Below are 20,111 nucleotides of genomic sequence, written 5' to 3' on the forward strand. Positions count from 1 at the left end.
CATTGGTGGCACTTGATTTTTCCTTTGGGTCAGTAGAGAAAGCGGAGTTCAGTGAGGCACCCAGCCCACCCTCAGTCCAACACAAAAAAGCACGTGTACCTCCAGTCAGCCCCAGATTTGCTGCCCAAGAGTGAATGACTTTAAAAGGTTGTTGTCATTTCATTATTCATTTATAACCTGGTTAATTTTTGGAAGATATATTTCTGGAGCACCTAAGTTCTAAGCCTTGTGTGTATTATTATACATATTATTTATGTATTTTATTCATTATATATATATATATATATATATGAATTTATGTATATATAAAATGAATACCAAAGAGCCTCAGAGCCTCAGTCCTTGTCTTCATAAACAGAGAAGACAGACTTCAGAACAGTAATGCCACTTGGGTGCTGGGCGCTGTGAGAAGGCTTCGATGGGCAAGGACAAGCGTTGAGTGATGGGTGGGGACCTCCTAATGCGGAACGCTGTAAGCCATTTCAGGGAATGAGGACTTTCTTCCGAGACAAATGACTTGATCAGATTTGCATTCTGTAAACATCACTTGAGCTTCTAAATGGCCACCTTTGTAATGGGAAAGATGCAGTATAAGCCACATAAAGTACATCATAAGGAGTATTTTCCACGTTAACAATTATTTTGACAGAACCCGAAGAGGCTAGAGGTACGGGTACAATGCCTGCTCATGGTTTGTTTTGGTTATATGCAGATAGCATCTTTGACAATTTAGGTGTGACAGTGAAGGCGCCGTTAAGATGCTTAAATGGGTGATGGAAATGTCCGGTAATGTGGACATGAGTCAGCGTCGCTCACAGCAGCTCTGATACATCTATGCCAAGAATCCCCCAGTCTAGTCCCCAAGCATCTTTGACCATCAATGTAGAAAAGACTCATGTGAAGAGGTAATAAGGCTGTTGGCTGACATTTACCAGCGTGGGTTTGGCAGGGTTTCTAGGTTCTGTACGCAATCTTCAGATTTATTTTTTAAAATACTGCTTTCTATTAATTAAATCTTGGTAAGTCTTACAGAACTTACACCGAACCAACAGACTCTTCCTGTGCTTGTTCCCACTGGTTACTGTGGGTCCTTCAGAATCCCACCCCTTACTTCCATAGTGCCCCAAATCCTCTCTGAGACTCCCCACTTTTCCCTTCCCTGTGGTTGGCTCAGTGTCGAATCTGCTCCCCTCTCTCTGGTGCCACAGAAGCCACCTGTGATGTCACTAATGGGTCCACGAAGGGGCCACCCTCTGTTGGTGCTGTGTCCAGAACCGCATTGGGTTAGGCCTGGACCTGCTGCCCCTGTCCATGGGGCCCAAGGATTTGGTGTGAGGAGGCAATTCGTTGCTTGCAGTGGAAGCTGGGGTCGGAAAACTCTCACTACCTGTTTGCCGTATCCCATCCCGTCATTCCCAGGCAGGGCTGCATTGCTGTCCCAGTCTTGTTCAAGGATGACGCAGAGGCTATTTGAACTGCCCCACGAAGCTTTTTGCCCTGAGACTCAGGCTCGAGTGTGGGAGGGACATGACCTGAGCATACAGGTGGGCTGCTTATACAATTGCCCTTCATCTCTGAACCTGAGCCACTGTCCTTGGTTCATGGACGCCCTGACTCTCCTCCTGAACATGAATTCTTTCCAGGATGCCTCTTGGTTCCTCGTGCATATGGGCTCCAGTGCGCTCTCCCACCTGTGTGCCCATGCCACCTGAATTCCTGCGTGGACCACAGGTCCATCTGGCCATGCTCCCAGTTTTCACTTATACCTATCAGCCTCCAAACTTCTAATTCGCAGCCTCACTACACACAGTCCCTCTTCTCTGTTTTGCTTTTCTCATTAATACTTGTCACTCTCATTATATATTTTATTTATTTAGTTTAGTGACAGTCTTTCCCCACTAGCATGTGAACTTCATAAGGGCCGTTTTTTAAAATATTTTTTGTTGTCTCAGTGCCAGTAATGTGTAGAGCATAACAGATGCTCAATAAATGCCAGTTGAATCAGTTGAGGAATTAAATCCTTAAATCCTTCAAGACGTCGAGTATCTACTATGCTCTTGATTTGGGAAATGAAGAGCATTTATTGGTCTGAGTGAGATATGCTGAATGGGGGCTAATGCAGTGAACTTGGCCCATGGCAGAACTCATGTGACAATTCTAATAGGATTGCTTATAGTGAAATTAAGATGACCCCAGGCTGCAATGTGGAAAAATGTTTTATTTCTGCATGTGCAAACTCTTCTGATAAAGAAGGTGAAAGAGCCTGTATACTCCGATGTAAGATAGGTTTAAGATGCACCTTGTGTTGAGCTGGGTTTCCCAGAACATCTAAACCACAGTTGAGGAGAGTCCATGACCACTGAAGTCAGCTGACCCATCGCAATGATGCTTATAAGTGAAAGGGGACGTCCAACCTGTCTAACTGAGTGCAAGGTGCTGATAACAGCGAGCTGAGCAGTTTAGTGGTTGCTAGTTTGTTAGGACATCATTCAAATCAAGTCAAATTGTTAAGGATGGTTAAGAGTCTTCTGGCATCTCCAAAACAAAATTTCATCGTGTTATATAACGTAACCAGGTTTTGAAATTACTTCGGCTAAATTTTACTCAGCTTCCTCCCCACCCCCAGATTTTTATTTAAATTCTAGTTCATTGACATACAGTGCAATTTTGGTTTCAGGAGTAGACATTAGTGGTTCATCACTTACAAGCAACATCCAGTGCTCAGCACAAGTGCCCTCCTTAATACCCATCACCCACCTAGCCCATCCCCCAGTCACCTCCCTCCCTTAACTGTTTGTTCTCTCTCTTTAAGTCTTCAAGGGTCTCTTACGATTTGTTTCCCTCTCTCTCTCGTTTCCCCTCTGCCATATGTTCATCTGTTTTGTTTTCTTAAATTCCACCTGTGAGTGAAATCATATGGTATTTGTGTGTCTCTGACTGACTTATTTTGCTCAGCATAATACACTCTAGCTCCATCCACATTGTTGCACATGGTAAGATTTCACTCTTTTTTATCGCTGAGTAACATTCCATGGTATTTAGAGGCCATCTCTTCTTTATCCGTTTTGTAGTCGGTGGACATTTGGGCTCTCTCCATAGTTTGGCTGTTGTTGATAATGCTGCTATAATATTGGGGTGCATGTACCCCTTCAAATCTCTACTTTTGTATCCTTTGGGTAAATACCTCGTAGTGCAATTGCTGTATTGTAGGGTAATTCTGTTTTTAACTTTTTGAGGAAGCTCCGCAGCATTCTCCTGAGTGGCTGCACCAGTTTGCATTCCCGCCAACGATGTAAGAGGACTCCCCTTTCTCCACATCCTGGCCAACATCTGTTGTTTCTTGTGTTGTTAGTTTTAGTCATTCTGACACGTATGAGGTGGTATCTCATATTCAGCTTTTATGACAGTAATGGCAGTGGGAACTAAGTTTATTGAGGTGTTACTACATGCCAGCCACCATTTTAAGATTTTACCAATTTGATCCCCACAACTGTATGTGATGTCCCTCGGTCACTTGGACTGAATAAGAATGAGTAACTTACCTAAGGTCACACTGTTGGTTGTAGGGCCAAAATGTGAGCCCCAGCAGCTTGACTTTAGAGTCTGTGTTCTGTCCTCTGCGCCATTGCTGTAATGCTACTTGGTACATTTGTGAAAGTTGGAGCGGGGGGTTAGATTGGCAGTTTAAAGGCCTGTGTTCGAACTCTGCTTCTGCCACACTCCCCTTTAAGTCCTATAGTCCTTAAACACTTTGGGCTAATTGACACTTGCTTAAAGGCTCTAGATGTATTGGGGCAGCTCCCCTTCCTATCACTAGATGGCAGAGTTGGTGGCGGGAGGGAGGGGAAGGTGTGGTATAGATGTATGTATGGTATTTACTTTGTAAATCTCTATCCTACTGGTAAAATAGTTTATGGGCTATTTCAGTTGGTATTATAAATATTCATTACATTTCTACTCATTACATTTCTTTCAGTTTGTATTTAATAGTTCCCCCTTTTCCTGTCTATTTGTTCAATGTATACAGTATCTACAAAAGGAGTATAAGTCAGATAGCAGATAGCAGGGAATTTGGCTGCCTCGCTCATGACAATGACCAGAACAGTATCTGGCCTATAGTCAGGACTCAAAATTATTTGAGGTTTTCTTTCTTTTTTTTTTTTTTTATGTTGTAAGGATTTCCTTTCCCTTTTCATTTTGAACAAATGTTAGTGTTATAGAAAAGTTGAAAACGTAATACAGAGTTTCCTTATATCTGTCACTCCATTTCCTGTAATGTTAACGTCTTACATTACCTTAGTGCAGATATCAAGAATGTAAAATTAACATTGGTACGGTCTTATTAATTAAACTACAAACCTTACTTGAATTACGCCCATTTTTTTCCCTGCTAATGTTCTCTTTCTGTTTTGGGCCCATACTTAGGGTTTCACATTATATTTAGTTATTATGTTTTCTTAGTCTTCTCCAGTTCTGTAAAAATTCCTTGATTTTTTCCTGGTGTCATGACCTTGACAGTTTTTATCGATCCATTATTTTATAGAATGTCCATTAGTTTGGATTTGTCCAATGTATTCTGCTAATTGGAGTGAGGTGTTGCATTTGGGGCAAGAAAACCAGAAGAATGATGTGCTCTCATCTGTGCACCACATCAGGGTGTTCATGATGTTGATATGTCTTATTGATGGTGATGTTTACCTTGATCGCTTGGATGATGTGACGATTGCTAGGTTTCTCCATTATAAAGTTACTTCTTTATCCCTTTGTCTTACTAAACACCTTTGAGGAGATTTTTTTTGGAGATGATGCAAATCTAGTCTCCCCTCAAGCTTCGCCCACCAATTTTAGCATCTTTTTCTGCTGTACATTGCCGTATGATCCATTTGGCCAATCGCTATACTGTTGGCCTCAGTTTTTATTCTTCTGTGACCCTCTAGGTACTTGCACTGGAGTGTGGATAAGAGACAGTGAAGTGTGCATATATTGTACATCTACTAGCTATTTGCTGGTTCAGATAAAGATTGTTTTACTGACGTGTAATTAAATTCCCCAACTGGATCTCTCTGGACCTCAATTTGGATATTTTTAAAGTAAGAAACTACGCTCTGAAAAAAATGTTGGAAGCAAATTTCAACAGTAATGAATGGAATAGGATCCACCCTCTTATATCCATTGAAAATTTAAAGAGACATAGCATTTGCAAAAATTTACCCAGTGTGTAAACATTAGAAATCATAGGTAATCATAAAGAGAAAAAAACCTCATTAATTCTTCCTTGAACTCTAACCTTTGTTAAGATTATGCCAGTATCCTGTATAATTTTCCTATGTATATATACACATATTTTTAAATTTCTGTTTTAAGAAGGCTTGTATTGCATATATCATGTTAAACTTGATTTGTGTACTTAAAACATTAAATAATTCTTAAGAGCAGTACAGTGTTCATTTACAGGATGCAGCAGGATTTCTATAAATAATTCCTTATTATTGTATATTTTCAGTTGGTTTACTTTTTAAATTTTAAACGTATCAGATGATAGCTTGCGATAATATTTGAGGGCTACTTGCCCCCTTGATGTCTCAGATCCACCTCTAGGCTTTCTGTGTACATTGGCTTCATGAAGAAAGAGAATGCTCTGGGCAGTGAAGGGGTTCCTCAATGGATTTTCTAGTTAATAGCCTTGAAAGTCAAGCTTTTGTTTGCATATACCTGAATTTGGGAGACTAGGCTTTCTGAATTTCCAAGATTTGGCACTAAAAATGCAGGATGCAAACCATGAGAGAAGCAGAATATGCAGTTAATTTGACACATGTGTGTGTACATTTCTGCTGAATACGTATATAGGGCTGAAACAGCTTATACACAGACTTATAATCAGTTTGAGATACTGCCAGAGAGTATCCCAAAGTAGAGTTTGCACTTTATACTCCCACCAGCAATGTATGAGAAGTTCTTGTTCAAATCTTTTGCACATTTTTCTATTGGGTTTTCTTTCTTTTTATTACTAATTTGTAGAACACGCTTCATGTATTTGGATAACAGATCTTTGTCATAAATATTTTTTGCAAACATCTTCTACCAGTTTCTGGCTTATGTTTTCACTCTCTTGAAGGTGTCCCTTTGATGACCAGAAAGTTCTTAATTTTAATGGAATCAATTTATCAATCTTTTCCTTTACGGCTAATGCTTTTTGTTATCCGTTCAAGAAATTTTTGTCTAAACCTAGTTAACGAAGATATTCCCCATTGTTATCTTCTAGAAGTTTTAGTGTTGAATCATTTCCCTTAAGAACTATAATCCATCTGGAATCTATTTTTGTGAAGGCTGTGAAGTATAGGTCAGACTTCATTTGTTTAAAAGAAGTATGGCTATCCGTATTCCCTCCCTCTTCCCCTACTTAGTGGTGTCTTTGTTTTATTTTTTTATTTTATTTTATTTTTTTTTCATTTTTTATTTATTTTTGGGACAGAGAGAGACAGAGCATGAACGGGGAAGGGGCAGAGAGAGAGGGAGACACAGAATGGGAAACAGGCTCCAGGCTCTGAGCCATCAGCCCAGAGCCTGACGCGGGGCTCGAACTCACGGACCACGAGATCGTGACCTGGCTGAAGTCGGACGCTCAACCGACTGCGCCATCCAGGCGCCCCTTTGTTTTAAATAAAAATCAAATTCGTTGATCTGTTTCTAGCTTCTCTATTCTGCTCTATTGGCCTGTTAGTCTGTCCTTCCACTAATACCACTCTTAATTTCTATAGCTTTCTAAGTTTGGCATCTCCTAACGGAAGGCTCCAACTTTGTTTTTATATTTCAAGGTTGTCTTCTTTTATGTATATAAATTTTTATATTTGTATATAAATTTTAGAATTAGCCCATCAGTCAAGGGGAATTAAGGAGGACACTTGTGGGGATGAGCACTGGGTGTTATATGTAAGTGAGCAATCACTAAATTCTATTCCTGAAATCACTATTACACTACATGTTAACTAACTTGGGTATAAATTTTAAAAAATAACAAAAAAATATGGGCAGAGGAAATGAATAGACATTTTTCCAAAGAAGACATGTAGATGGTCAACAGACACATGGAAAGATGCTCTTTATCACTAATCATCAGGGAAACGCAAATCAAAAGCTCATTGAGATACCACCTCACACCTGTCAGAATAGCTGAAATCAAATACAAAAAAATAACAAGTGTTGGCAAGGATGTGGAGAAAAAGGAAACACATGCACTGTTGGTAGGAATGGTAGCTGGTGCAGTCACTGTGGAAAACAGTGTGGACATTCTCCCCAAAATTAAAGATGAAATTACCATATGGGCCAGTAATTCTGCTACTGGGTATTTACCCAAGTAAAAGAGACATTATGTGCCCCTGTGTTTATTTCAGCATTATTTATAATAACCAAGTTATGGAAGCAATCCAAGTGTCCATCAATAGATAAATGGATAAAAAGATGTGGTATATATATATGCATACATACTATGGAATACTAACTACTCAGCCACAAGAAAGAATGAAATCTTGCCCTTTGCAACAACATGGATGGAGCTACAGGATATAATGCTAAGTGAAATAAGTCAGAGGAAGACAAATACCACATGATTTCTTTCATTCATATGTGGAATTTAAAAAACAAAACAAATGAATAAAAGAGAGAGAGAGAAACCAAAAAACCAGACTCAAATATAAAGAATAAACTGGTGGTTGGTTGCTGAAGGGGAGGCAGGTGGAGGGATGAGTGGAATTGGTAAAAGGACTAAATACACTTATAATGAGCAATAAGTAATATACAGAATTGTTGGAATCATTATACTGTACGTATGAAACGAATACAATACTGTATGTTAATTACACTTGATTAAAAAATGTCTAAAAAATAAAAAAAAAAGAATCAGCGCATCAGTTTACAAATACATACACATAAGTTACTGGATTTTGGTTGAATAGCAAAAAAAAATCTATGAAAAAATTTTGAGGAATTGACATATTTCCAATATTTAGTTTTCCATCCATAAGCATAATAAGTCCTGCCATTTAGACTTTCTTTCATGTCTCTCAATTACATTCTTTTAATGTTCTGTGAGGAGGTCTTGACCATTCTTGGATTTTTGGATCCCTTTAGAAATGTCATCAATCTTCATATTTGCTAATTCAGCAAGGAAAATGTCAGGGCAGAAGATGAGATTCAGAGTCATGGACAAGCCTGCTAGGGAAGACTCATTTCTGTGCTGTCCTGTCTCTGTTTTGATTTGTTTGTTTTGCTTTTTTTTCTTGTGATGGTGGTTGTTTTTCAATGCCTTGAGGTAGGTGTGGGATCCTCTGTGGCCAAGTATCCAATCCATTTTTGAGTAGAAGAACCCTGTTTTATTCACCAGTTTATAACAAAGCCACCCTGGGAATTCACTCTTCGAACACTTTGCCAGTGGTATCTTGGTGTAACTTCTGGTACCCCTGGTTTTTAAGACCTTTTTTTTCATGAAGTTCCTCACTCTAACATGTCTTCTCATCTCAGGAAATCTCCTTCTAGGGGCTTTCTGCCCTTGTATCCATCTGAATTTCTGGGTTCCACTGGAACTCTGCTTTCCAGTTCCACCAGTCTGCAGCAGCAAAAGAGAGTCCATGTGAAGCCATTCTCCGCTGGTCATGCCCCCTGATTCTCTTCCTCCACTTCTTTCTTCTATTTTCATGTCCAGGAGGGGAGTGCAGGGTCCCATCACTTACTCCCTCTGAGTCACTGCTCCTTGTGATGGTGATTTGCAAGTCAACCCTGTTTATCTTTCCCTGGCATTTCTGGTACTTACATAACTCTCTTCCCTGCCATCAATGATGTACTTTTTATCATTACAATTTCTTACAGAATTTCCATTAACATTATATGGGGGATGGGATGAGGGGGTGAGAATTAAATGTATGTTTTCAAATCTCATCTTTTCCCACAGCTTTAAAACCGTTGTACTAGTTAATACATTAGAATATGGAGAGGTGTTATCTTCAAAACTCTTTCACCTGCTTCTGATGTTGAAATCTCTTAAGGGATCGGGGCACCTGGGTGGCTCAGTCGGTTAAGCGGCTGACTTCGGCTCAGGTCATGATCTCGCGGTCCGTGAGTTCGAGCCCCGCATCGGCTCTGTGCTGACAGCTCGGAGCCTGGAGCCTGTTTCAGATTCTGTGTGTCCCTCTCTCTGACCCTCCCCCGTTCATGCTTTGTCTCTCTCTGTCTCAAAAATAAATAAACGTTAAAAAAAAAAATCTCTTAAGGGAAAAACTCTTTCCTCCAAGATTAGAGGGATATCCAAGTACGGGTTTCTTTGGGAAAGTGATTCTGATAAAGGTTCAGATTAAGAAGTAATGGCAAATATCACTGCTTTTGAGGTAAGAACAGGTTTTGTTACTGGGGAAGGGGTCAAAACCTAAGGGAGATTTGGAGGGCATTGGGCATTTGAATGGGAGGGAATGAGGAAAAGGGATGTACTCATACTTATACCCTAAGTCTAGCCTTGGCAATGGGTCTGACTCTTCCTGTATCCATAGGGGTGAGTGTGTTTGTGGTGAGAGGGTGAGGGGGTACAGGGGATGTTGTTTCTATAAAAGACTAGTGACCTTCAGATAACTTACTGTATTTTGCCATGCTTACCCTTTCTAACCTGGCACTCACCCCATGGACCAGGGCATCCAGTAAGATGGAGACTGGGTATCCCCAGCCCAAATAAATGGAAATAGAGGACAGAAGTGGTTCCATAAATCAGTGATGCTGGCTGACTTTATTTAACACAAGCAGGGATGTCTCCTTATTTCAGCACACAGACACGACATCTCCATGTTCCACTGTCACAGGGCCATAGCTGTATTTAACGACAAAAGCAAAGTGACAATAATTTTGCGAGGTGGATAGGATTTTTATTTTCCATATAGATCATGGTGCAGTGCAAACATGAAAAGTCTTCTTTCAGAAATAATTTAGGAAATGTGCAGGTGGATATGAAGGATGTTTATAGTCACGGCCAACCAAAAATACTGCTTGGACCACAATTAATTAAGTACATATTTTTCAAATGCTTACCAGGTCTCTTACGTTATATTAAATCTTTGGGATTTTAAAGTAGCATGGCTTGCTTTCTGTGCTCAGGAAAAGATCTTATAGGAGGGACTTAGAACTTACAAGGTAAAATTGTATCTAAAAGGTAGAACATTCAGTAAAATATATGTTGAAAACATATTATCAAGAATGAAAGAAATCAATATGGGTGCATGCTCATATAGAAGATGGTGAAAATGGGGAGACTTGACATGGACCTTGAGTAGTGGGTAACAAGTAGATAGAAGAATAGAACATGTAGATAGAAGTTCTCATTATAGATACAGATTTTCCAGGACTGCCTCAATCTGTTTTTACATTAATAACACATTTATTAAATGCCTACTATATACTAAGTACTTTGCGTATGCTACCTATAATCCTCTCAACCATTAATCCTCCCCGTTTTTCCCCATTACCAAAATCCTCCCCATTTTTCAAATAAGCAAAGCAAGACTTAGAGAGCTTGCCAAAGGTCACATGGGTACAAGGTGAGGAGCTGGAATTTCCAGTACACCACACCCTTCTGTATTCTGCCACCAAAAGTGTGCTTCCCAGAAGACATATCCTGACGTCTGGTTCGGAGTATATGGTCTCTGTCGTGTATTGGGTCATCAGTGTTTCTCCAGAGTCGCACATTGCCATCTGTCATTGGCAAAAACGATCCATGTGTTGCAAGCTTATCTTGAGATCTGGGACTTGAGTCGTTTCATCTTCCAGGGACACCATTTGAACTCTAGATAGTGAGTGCCCTCGGAATGGTCTCAGTCCTGGGCAGAGGACAGGACTGTCTGAGTCCTGCACCTGGTGCTTGGCCCCTCTTGGCTCTGGCTTACCCTCATGTGCATCCCTTCTTTGTGTTCTATTCTGCTGGCTCTGATCCTTGGCTCTTGACTGATAACCTGCCCAACATCCAGGTACATACGGTTTAGATGGGGATGTTTTCTTTCTGTGGTTTACTTGCTCATGAACAAATAGTAGGATGAATAACAGACACTATGGCACCACCCTAGGCTTCCTGCTGAGCAGGGGGCTGCCGTGTGCCTTCCTGAGCTGGACAGGGAAGCCTAGTTGGTATGCCTCTTTGGTGTCCCCTCCATGATTTTCGTACTAGTGCAGTCTGGGAGGGGGGAGGGACTTCCGTGCATTGCTGTCACTACTGCTGCTGTAGTGACCGGCCTCTCCCTCAGGGGTTGAGCCAGTGGGAATTCTGGAGAACTTTCCCTGGACCTTGGCAGAGGTGAGGTGGGAGGAGTGAGGAGTCAGGAGGGAGGAGGCAGGAGGAACCTGAGCCCATCAGTGCAGGTGGCAGAACTGCAGTGGGAGGAGGTAAGTGGCATTCTTATGCATGCTGGGTTATTCTAGAGTATTCTCAGACACCCGAAAATGGATGACAACCCCCAGAGCCTGAGGGCTGTCTGTGTGAGCATTTATCTGCCTTCAGAGGAACAGCTTTGCCTCCGGCATCTGGGTTTCTGGAAGTCAGACAATGACTTGCTTGGTAAAACTGTAGCCTTCTCTTGCTTCCCTGAAGGCATTGTAAACTCCCCTGTCCTACTCTATTCTCTTCAGGGTCGTTGTAGAGTGATTTTGCAATGAGGATGACAGTGGATGGCAGCCTCTATCCCACTGGCCAACATATTGGATATAGGAAAATCAGCTTTGTTCTTTACTGTGTGTGAAAAATGCCTGCCAATTGCAGAACAAAGCCATGCTTATAAAAGATAACTTATGCACTCAATGAATATACTTAATTCTTGCATCTGGGCTTTCTATCCCCCAGGCGTAACGACACGAATAAATATGTGTGAATGAATGAATGGATATTTACAAGCTAGTGTTTTCTACTTTTTTTTTTTAACAGCAAATGATCTAAAACCCTGATGACAAGTTGCATTCCCCCCAAAAGTCTGCTACGTGTTAGACGCTCCCTGTTGATGATATTTTCATTATTATCAATGATATTTGGCAACTTCTAGCAACAATGGTGAGAGGCTTGAGCTTGTTGTTGTTTTTAGTAATGTTTGGAGCTTTTGAGTACTTGATAAACTTATTCAGAATCAAAAGTTCTCCAAAAAAAGCCAAAGCTGGGTACAGCTGAGCTTTAGAAGGTCTCTGTACTGTAAATGTTGTCTTCTATAATAATTTATAGCCTGGATATCTCTGCTAGTATTTTTGCATTCGATACAGACGGACTAGGGAGTGGGCTTCTCATGGGGCCCCCAAACGGCATGACACAAGAGGAGGGGAAGGAAAAGGACTTTTTAATTTGTGACGCCCTGACCTCTGCGGTTAGAACAGAACTACAACAGGAAACCTCGCATTTAATCAAAGTTGTAGCTGGAAGATTTTGATCCAAAGTCTATGGTGGAGTTTTCAATGCTAACATATTTGAAGAGAAGCTTATATTTATATTGATAAATCAATTTGCATTTATTCCTTGACAGGGATGACGTAAAACTATTCTGGAAGTTTATCTTAGAAAAGAGGTGTGAAGTCTTTTGTCTGGCTGAAAAGTGCTGGGAGATCCATATAGAGCGGACTGAAAACCTCAGTTTCACACTAGGGAAGTGTGCTATTCTATTCATGTTTCGTGACAGAATATGGGGTCTGGGTTTGCTCCAAAGCAAACACAGATTTCCTCCTTTATTCTTTGAGAAATAATCAGATTATGTTTTCCTGTCTGAACTTGGTAGTGTTGCCGTAGGTGATGCTGCCTGGAACACCAGCAAATAGATAAAAAGCTCCACCTGTGACATTTTCTAGGTACAAGCCCTCTAGTCTTAGAATGTTCCCCAGAGGTGCAAAGATGGGATAAGGCTGGTTGTCCGGGCCATCCAGAGAGAAGCTGGAGCCCCAAGGACTGTAGTGCATGAGATTCTCTGTGCCCAAGCCCTTCCCTCCAGCTCAGTCAACCTCACTGGCTTCTCTCCTTCCTTGTTCCAGAAGGAGTTGGAGCATCGTCTCTCCTGGAAAGCCTCCTGCAGTTAGTTGCTCTGCCTGCCCCAAAGCTCTTTCCAAGTATCTCCAGCCATCACAGAGCATGGACTGTTGGAAGGAGGCAGGGAAAATGTTAGTAATTTCCTAGTGCCCACAGTGTTCAATCTGAAGTGTTGAGTTGAGGTGGCATTTCAGGCCATAGCTAGAGGATTCCTGTTTGTTGTTTTTTTTTTTCCTATTTCTGAAATGAAGGAAAACAATTTTTCTATACTTCTTTTCTTCTCATTTCCCCTCCTCTCCCCCACCTTTTTTTCCCCCATTTTTTCTTTTCCTATGAGAAGTTGAGAAATTTTGGGGTTAGAGGAGGCATGAATAGGGACAAAAATCGGGATAAGATGAGAAGGACCCTGATTTCTTTCTACTGGTCCCCTTGGCATTACAATTAACCTGTTTTAATGGCAGACACTGGAGTTTGCAGGTTGACTGAACAGAATTCACTTACAATAGTATCATTTTAAAGGTGAGTTAGTGAGGCAAACTTGAAGAATTTTAAAAATCTTTATTCAACTATGGACAAGAATTGTATCACATCACCAGTAAAAAGCCTACAGTTCTCTATATAAGATCATTGTAATGGTTGACCAATATGTTATTACCTGTCACCAAAGGTGGAAACAAATAGCAATAACATTTATTGAGATAAATATTAGGGATTTATACATGAGACTTTGAAGTTTAAAAGTAGGAAGGTACTCATCTCAGGGCACATGATGTTATGTAATGAGAGCATGCCGTAGGGGATACAAAGTAAAGACCAGAGCTGTTTTCTCACACCTGTTGCTACCTGTTTTCAGGCTCAGATTATGAACTTTGATGTGTGCCAGGTCTCATAAAATCATTACACGGGGTGGGTTTATGAAGTGTTTCAGCAAAGTGGTTGGGAATGTGTGTTCCTGCACATGGACAGTGACTGGCCATTTCTGTCCGTGGGGCACAGAGCATCCATTTATGAGTGGTTTGCTCTCAGCCACACCCGCAGGACCCGCAGAAGGATCCAGTGACAACACCACAATCTAACAGCAGTCCCAGCCCGGTCTCTTGTTAAAGGTTGTGAAAGCCAGGCAAGCCATTCATCTCATATGACAAAGTGGGTCTGGACCTCCGCTCCATCACAGTTGAAATCAGGGTGGAGGATAAACAGAGGTTGCTGCTCAGTATTTTGGGGGGAACTGGTGAAGGAGATTCTGTGAGATTAGAAGGCATCAATTACCTAGGGTGGTTAGGCCTGGCACTCCAAGACTTCCTGGCAGCTTCCTCCAAGACTCCTGTCCTACATTTTAGATTTTGCCAGTTATTTCCAGAGTTTTGGGTGGACTCAGAGTGTGTGTGTGTGTGTGTATGTGTGTGTGTGTGTGTGTGTGTGTGTGTGTGTGAGAGAGAGACAGAGACAGAGACAGAGAGACAGAAAGAGACAGAGAGAAGGAGGAGAAAGAGATATGTGAGGAAATGGAAACACTTACAAGGACTCTGATTTGTTTGCGGTTGTCATAACAGTGAATTAAGTCTTTCTTTTCTCAAATTCTCTACTGCTTCCCAAGTTAGTCACCATTACCATTTTGAAAGTTTCTGTTCCGTGTTTCGAGTTAGAAACATAGAAAGTTTATCTTCCTTGTCTAGGAAATTTGGTTAGCTACAAAACAAAAATTTGGATTCTGGATTTTCTGATTCTTATGGAGTCAAATGATTGTGCATAAATTCTATTTATTACAGCATGTGTACCCTTGGAAAAGCAATTGAATCGCTTGAAATTTTCAGCTGAAAATAGGAATAACAATAGTGACAATAATAAAATAACGATATTGAGGGATATGCTTGTGAGGGTCAAGAGAGAGGCTAATTTGCTGTTGCCTTTTTATAGTTTTAGTTGGTGTAATAGTTTTAAGTTATAAAGTTGGATAGAGGTCTGTCAAGAATCAATTGTGTGGTTTGCCAAAGTCTTTAATCTCATTGATTTCCAGAGGGGCATTTAATGCTTTAGGGTAGGAGTTGGCAGACTTTAGCTCTCAGTCCAAACCTGATTTTGTAAATAAAGTTTTAGTGGAACATAGTCATGTCCATTTGTTTACTTACTTGCTATGTCTGCTTTCACGCTACAACTGAAACATTGAGCTGTGAAAGATGGCCACACGGCACACAGACCCAAAATATTTACTGTCTGGTCGCTCGCAGAAAAAGTTTGCCAACCTCTGCTCCCAGGAGTTCCTGATGAAATAAACGGTCTCGAAATTTCTGCACTGCAGTACTCAGTCTTTCATATAATTGTCAACACTGGACACCACACTTAGCAAAATATCAACAGAGCTCCCCTTCGAGTTCACAGTCTAGTTTGCCTCTCTGGTAAGTTTTAGTTTCTGAGGGGTGCTTTCCTGTTCGCTTGTTTGTCCCTCAACCGCAAGTGGCTTTACCAGGAGGGTGTGTTGCCCACATATTCTAGTAATTACTTCTTCAAACCTTCAGTGTCACGTTGCCACATTCTCACAGCACCTGGCCCCGCCCCTGTCATGCACACACTTGGTACAACTGCCATCGCTAACTTTGGCCTACGTGGCAGGCAACAAATGGCACGATTGGTGTGACTTTAAAATATTTACAGATATAAAGCCCCAGAAATCTTTATTAGTATCATGACCACAACTCAGCCCAACTGCCTACCCGTGCCCAGAGCCTGACACCATCCGCGGAGATGAATTCTTTTTCCTCAGATATTTGTGCATGTCCTGGCTGGTGAAGAGTGGCACATGGGACTTAAATTTTATAATAAACAAATGTTCACTGCCTAAAACGGATTAGTTAATATAAAGTGAAGCAAAAAGTCATGAACTCCTTTCTTTTTTTTAATTAAAAAAATTTTTTTTAAAATGTTTATTTATTTTTGAGACAGAGAGAGACAGAGCATGAATGGGGGAGGGGCAGAGAGAGAGGGAGACACAGAATTGGAAGCAGGCTCCAGGCTCTGAGCCATCAGCCCAGAGCCTGACGCGGGGCTCGAACTCACGAACCGTGAGATCGTGACCTGAGCTGAAGTCGGACGCTCAACCGACTGAGCCACCCAGGCGCCCCATGAACTCCTTTCTTAAAGATGCTACCTGATTCACCGAAGCCCTCAGAAATAGAACCACTGTCTAGAAACTGGCTCTAAACACCAATGACTTGGCTCTTATCATCCAGTCTCAAATCTTCTGTGTCTGGCCCCTGGAGAGGCAGTGGTTGACTGTAGAGAGAAGTTTCTGGGACAGTTACAGGGAAAAGATGCTTTAGTGCATGGGCCCGTTTAAACAACCGATCCTCCTAGCATCTGGATTTTTGGTATATGTGACATACACAAGACTATCATGGAAACCCTGGTGGCTGTGTGTGATAGGCTTCCCTCCCTGACCCTCCCTCCAAGGTGAACGACCACTATGAGGCCCCTCCTCCCCACCTTTGGCACAGAGCCCAGCTCTTCAAAGGCATTCTCCCAGCATCCAAGTTCACTTAACAGCAGAGAGCAAGAATTTTACCTTTTGGCCAGGGTCCAGGAGCTTTAGTAAGCCCTAAATATTTAAGAAAGATTTCAAAGGGATGCCAAGACTTGATTGGAATCGTCACTGGACCCACTTCTTGGTGGGTGGCTATCAAGCAATTGTAATTGATCACATGCATGGGTACCCATGAAATAATACTTGCCCTTCCTGTGAGCAGTGCTTTATGATCTATTCTATTTGTTCTCATGTGTCCTATACTATTCTGTCTTATCATGTACCAATGTATTTCTTTTTTTTTTTTAATGTTGATGTCCATCCACTAAATTTATTTCATTTTCCCCAGTGGATTATAATCTGCAGTTTGAAAAGCAACGTTCTAGGTACATTACTGACTCTTGCCTACTAAAATTGATGGCTAGGAAACAATATATATTTTCTTTCACACACGACACAGCATGACACAGGGACCTAATGGAGCACTCAGGCCTCTCTGGACATACACATCTTTTTTCCTTCTACAACTGGATGGGTTAATTTAAAATCCTGACTGTCTTTTTAATTTCATTATCTAGCTTTTTCTCTTCCTTTCTTATTTCCCCTAGTCTGTCTTTTTTCTTTTTTCTTTTTTCTTTCTGCCTTTGACCACTAGTTCCATCGGCCACTTAAAGGGTTGCCATGTTCCCTACTGTCCCTGAACACTTGCATGTGTGGCTCTGGCTTCCTTTCTTCCCCTCCAGACTGGATCAAGTCCACTTGTCTCTGCTGGGTTTCCCTGCTCCCTCTAGTTCTCAATGAACTCTATTTCTTGGTTGTTCAGACAACACCCCCCTGTGGCACTTTTCATGCTGCCTTGTAATTGTTCATCAACTGTCTCCTTTACCAAACTTTGGGCTCATTGAAGGCTGGGACGGTGTTTTAATTTACCTACCACGGCATCCCCACGGTGTGGCGCAAGCCTAACATCCAGTTGGCTGGCCCCTGATGAAAATTTGTTGGATCAATGAGTAGATAATTTGGAACTGCTGACTGGAGGGGGAAGAACCACTAGATGAAGGATTTGAATGGGCAACCTTATTAAAATAAGTTCTATGGGGCGCCTGGGTGGCTCCATTGGTTGTGGCTCAGGTCATGATCTCACAGCTTATAGGTTCCATCTCCACGTCTGGCTCTGTGCTGACAGCTCAGAGCCTGGAGCCTGCCTCAGATTCTCTCGGTCTCTCTGCCCTTCCCCTGCCCATGCTCATGTTCTGTCTCTCTCTCTCAAATATAAATAAACATTAAAAAAAAAATTGGTTCTGTTAATAGTCTTCTTTGGTTTTGTGAATGATGCCAAAATGTCCATAGAATTTCCTCCCGAAATAATACTGTGAGGTTTTTTCCCTCTTATCTCTGGTGTACAGTCTTTGCATCTTCATTCAGGTCATCCTTGGCCAAGACATTCTACTACTGCTGAGTCTGACTTAAAGATTGTTATGTGCATTAGTGTGTGGATCAGATGGTAGGAGACACAGTGGCCTCCTAGACATGTTTATGGGCTGCAGGGAAGTGGGAAGAGATTATATGCATATTAAGGATCCTAGCTTCAGGCACATTCATGAAAGACTGCATGTGCCAAGGATCTGATCTGCATGGTTTTCATTGGCATGGTTGTTGATTGGGTATCGTGGCTGTCTCAGCCAATGCACATGGGGGTTGGTGCATGGAAGCAACTGGGCTTGTTCTCCAGCAGACCAGATATCTAAGAGGAAGTACTTTCCCTTGCAGTGGCATTTTCATCTCAAATTTTGTATCGATTCAATTGAATTAATCCTATATCTATGGAATATAAGAATATAATTCATTTTATCAATATTTAGTTAAAATTTAACTTTAATATGGTTGATGGCTTTCAACTAATTCAACATGGGAAACGCCACTTCTCGGAAAACTCACCAACAAGAGGAGATTGTTTAGTCCTCTCTTCTTTCTGTAATTTCATTTATGGAAGGACTGTTGTTAGTTTCTACTAAGATAGAGGTTATTGTAGTGATACAACAGACACAGGCATTGCCTTCATGGGGCCTAAAGTATAAAGGAGAGACAGACATTAAACAAATACACATATACATAATTGTAAGCTCTTATAGCTTAAGAGCTATAGTTGTCAGCTCTAAAGGCATATAAGCAATGATGGTGGTTTGCACTAAGGTAGTCCAGGAAGAGATGATAAGAAGTGGATAGACCTGGGATAGGTTTTGGAGTAGGAGTTCACTATAGGACTTGGCAATGGATTGCATAAGTATGGGGGAGATGGAGAATTCAAAGGTTACCCTCAAAATTGTGTGCTGAACAACTGGACAAATAGAAGTTCCATTTACATAGAGAGAAGGGCTGAAAAGGAAGAACAGGTTTGGGGAAAGATCATGAGGGAAGATCATGAGATGCTTGTGAGATGTCCAGTAGACATTAGAATATAGGAATTAAAGGAGATCTTGGGTCTGGAGATGCAATTTTGGGAGTCCTCGGTGGTGGGTGACCGTGGAAGTAATGGGAGTGGCTGAGATCTTCCAGAGAGAGGGTGGGAAGAGAGGACCAGCGTTTACAGCAGGAAGCAAACAGGAGGATCCCACAGAGGAGACTGAGGATGGGTAGAGGCTCCACTAGACTTTCATCCACCTCTGAAGATGTCCGAGGGGCAGGGGCACGCGCAGGAGACAGAGCGAGAGGCCTGAGTTTTGTTGATCCATTTGACCCTCACTTGTTCTGTGGCTTTGAGCATTTTCTCTCTTCACAACCAACTGCTATGAACACTTAACTTTTCAAAACAGGTAAAATAAGGGCTCTATTAAACGTGGCCTCTCCAGGTATGAATATTTAGGAAGAGAAGAGTCACTTAACATAATGACACATTTCACTATATTCAGTGGCACATTCTAGATTTATTTTTATGTATTTGACCATAAAACAAGAACTATATAAATATCATAACATTTAAAATTAAACATTGAATTACTCTCATGCCTATAATATTAGCAGATAATTGCGAATTAAGAGGCTGATAAGATATGTTTGAGGTTAGGTCATATCCTTACTTTCAGACTCCATCAGAAATAAAGGGAGGGGGGCCCAGCTACTATAGTCTAGTGTTAAACATATTCTATAACCTTGGGAATTGGGTGGATGAGGTTAGCCACAGACTCACTTTGTAATTATGGAAAGGAATAAAAGGATGGATGAAAGTCCAACTCCAGAAAGAGATTGAGCACCCTAACCAATATCACACAAATCTCTGCTTTTCATTATCAAAATATAGACATCATTTTTCTGAACTGCTACAGGGAATTGTCGAAATCTTTATGTCTTCTCTATGTAGCTTTGTGCTACAAACTTTCTTGCTGCTTATGTTTGAGATAGTCTAGTTTCAATATTGAAAAAACTGGTAACTAATCCACTTCCAATTTATTAGTGGGCCCACTCATAAATAATTTTATTTTAAAATAATCCTGGGGAAGTTACAGCCAAAACTAAATTTGGTAATGTTCCAGTTCATCAGCTGCTTGACCTAAAGGATTATTACTTGTCCACATT

The 20,111-nt window shown here is 41.2% G+C and overlaps 1 protein-coding gene across 1 annotated transcript in view; it reads left to right on the forward strand.

Annotated features, from left to right (window-relative positions):
• Positions 1 to 20,111, forward strand: part of SERPINB7 (serpin family B member 7) — a 63,042-nt gene that overhangs the window by 495 nt on the left and 42,436 nt on the right. The gene's annotated exons all lie outside the window — the stretch shown is intronic.

Source organism: Panthera tigris, chromosome D3 (genome assembly GCF_018350195.1).
Source record: "Panthera tigris isolate Pti1 chromosome D3, P.tigris_Pti1_mat1.1, whole genome shotgun sequence".
In the NCBI taxonomy this organism is placed as follows: domain Eukaryota; kingdom Metazoa; phylum Chordata; class Mammalia; order Carnivora; family Felidae; genus Panthera; species Panthera tigris.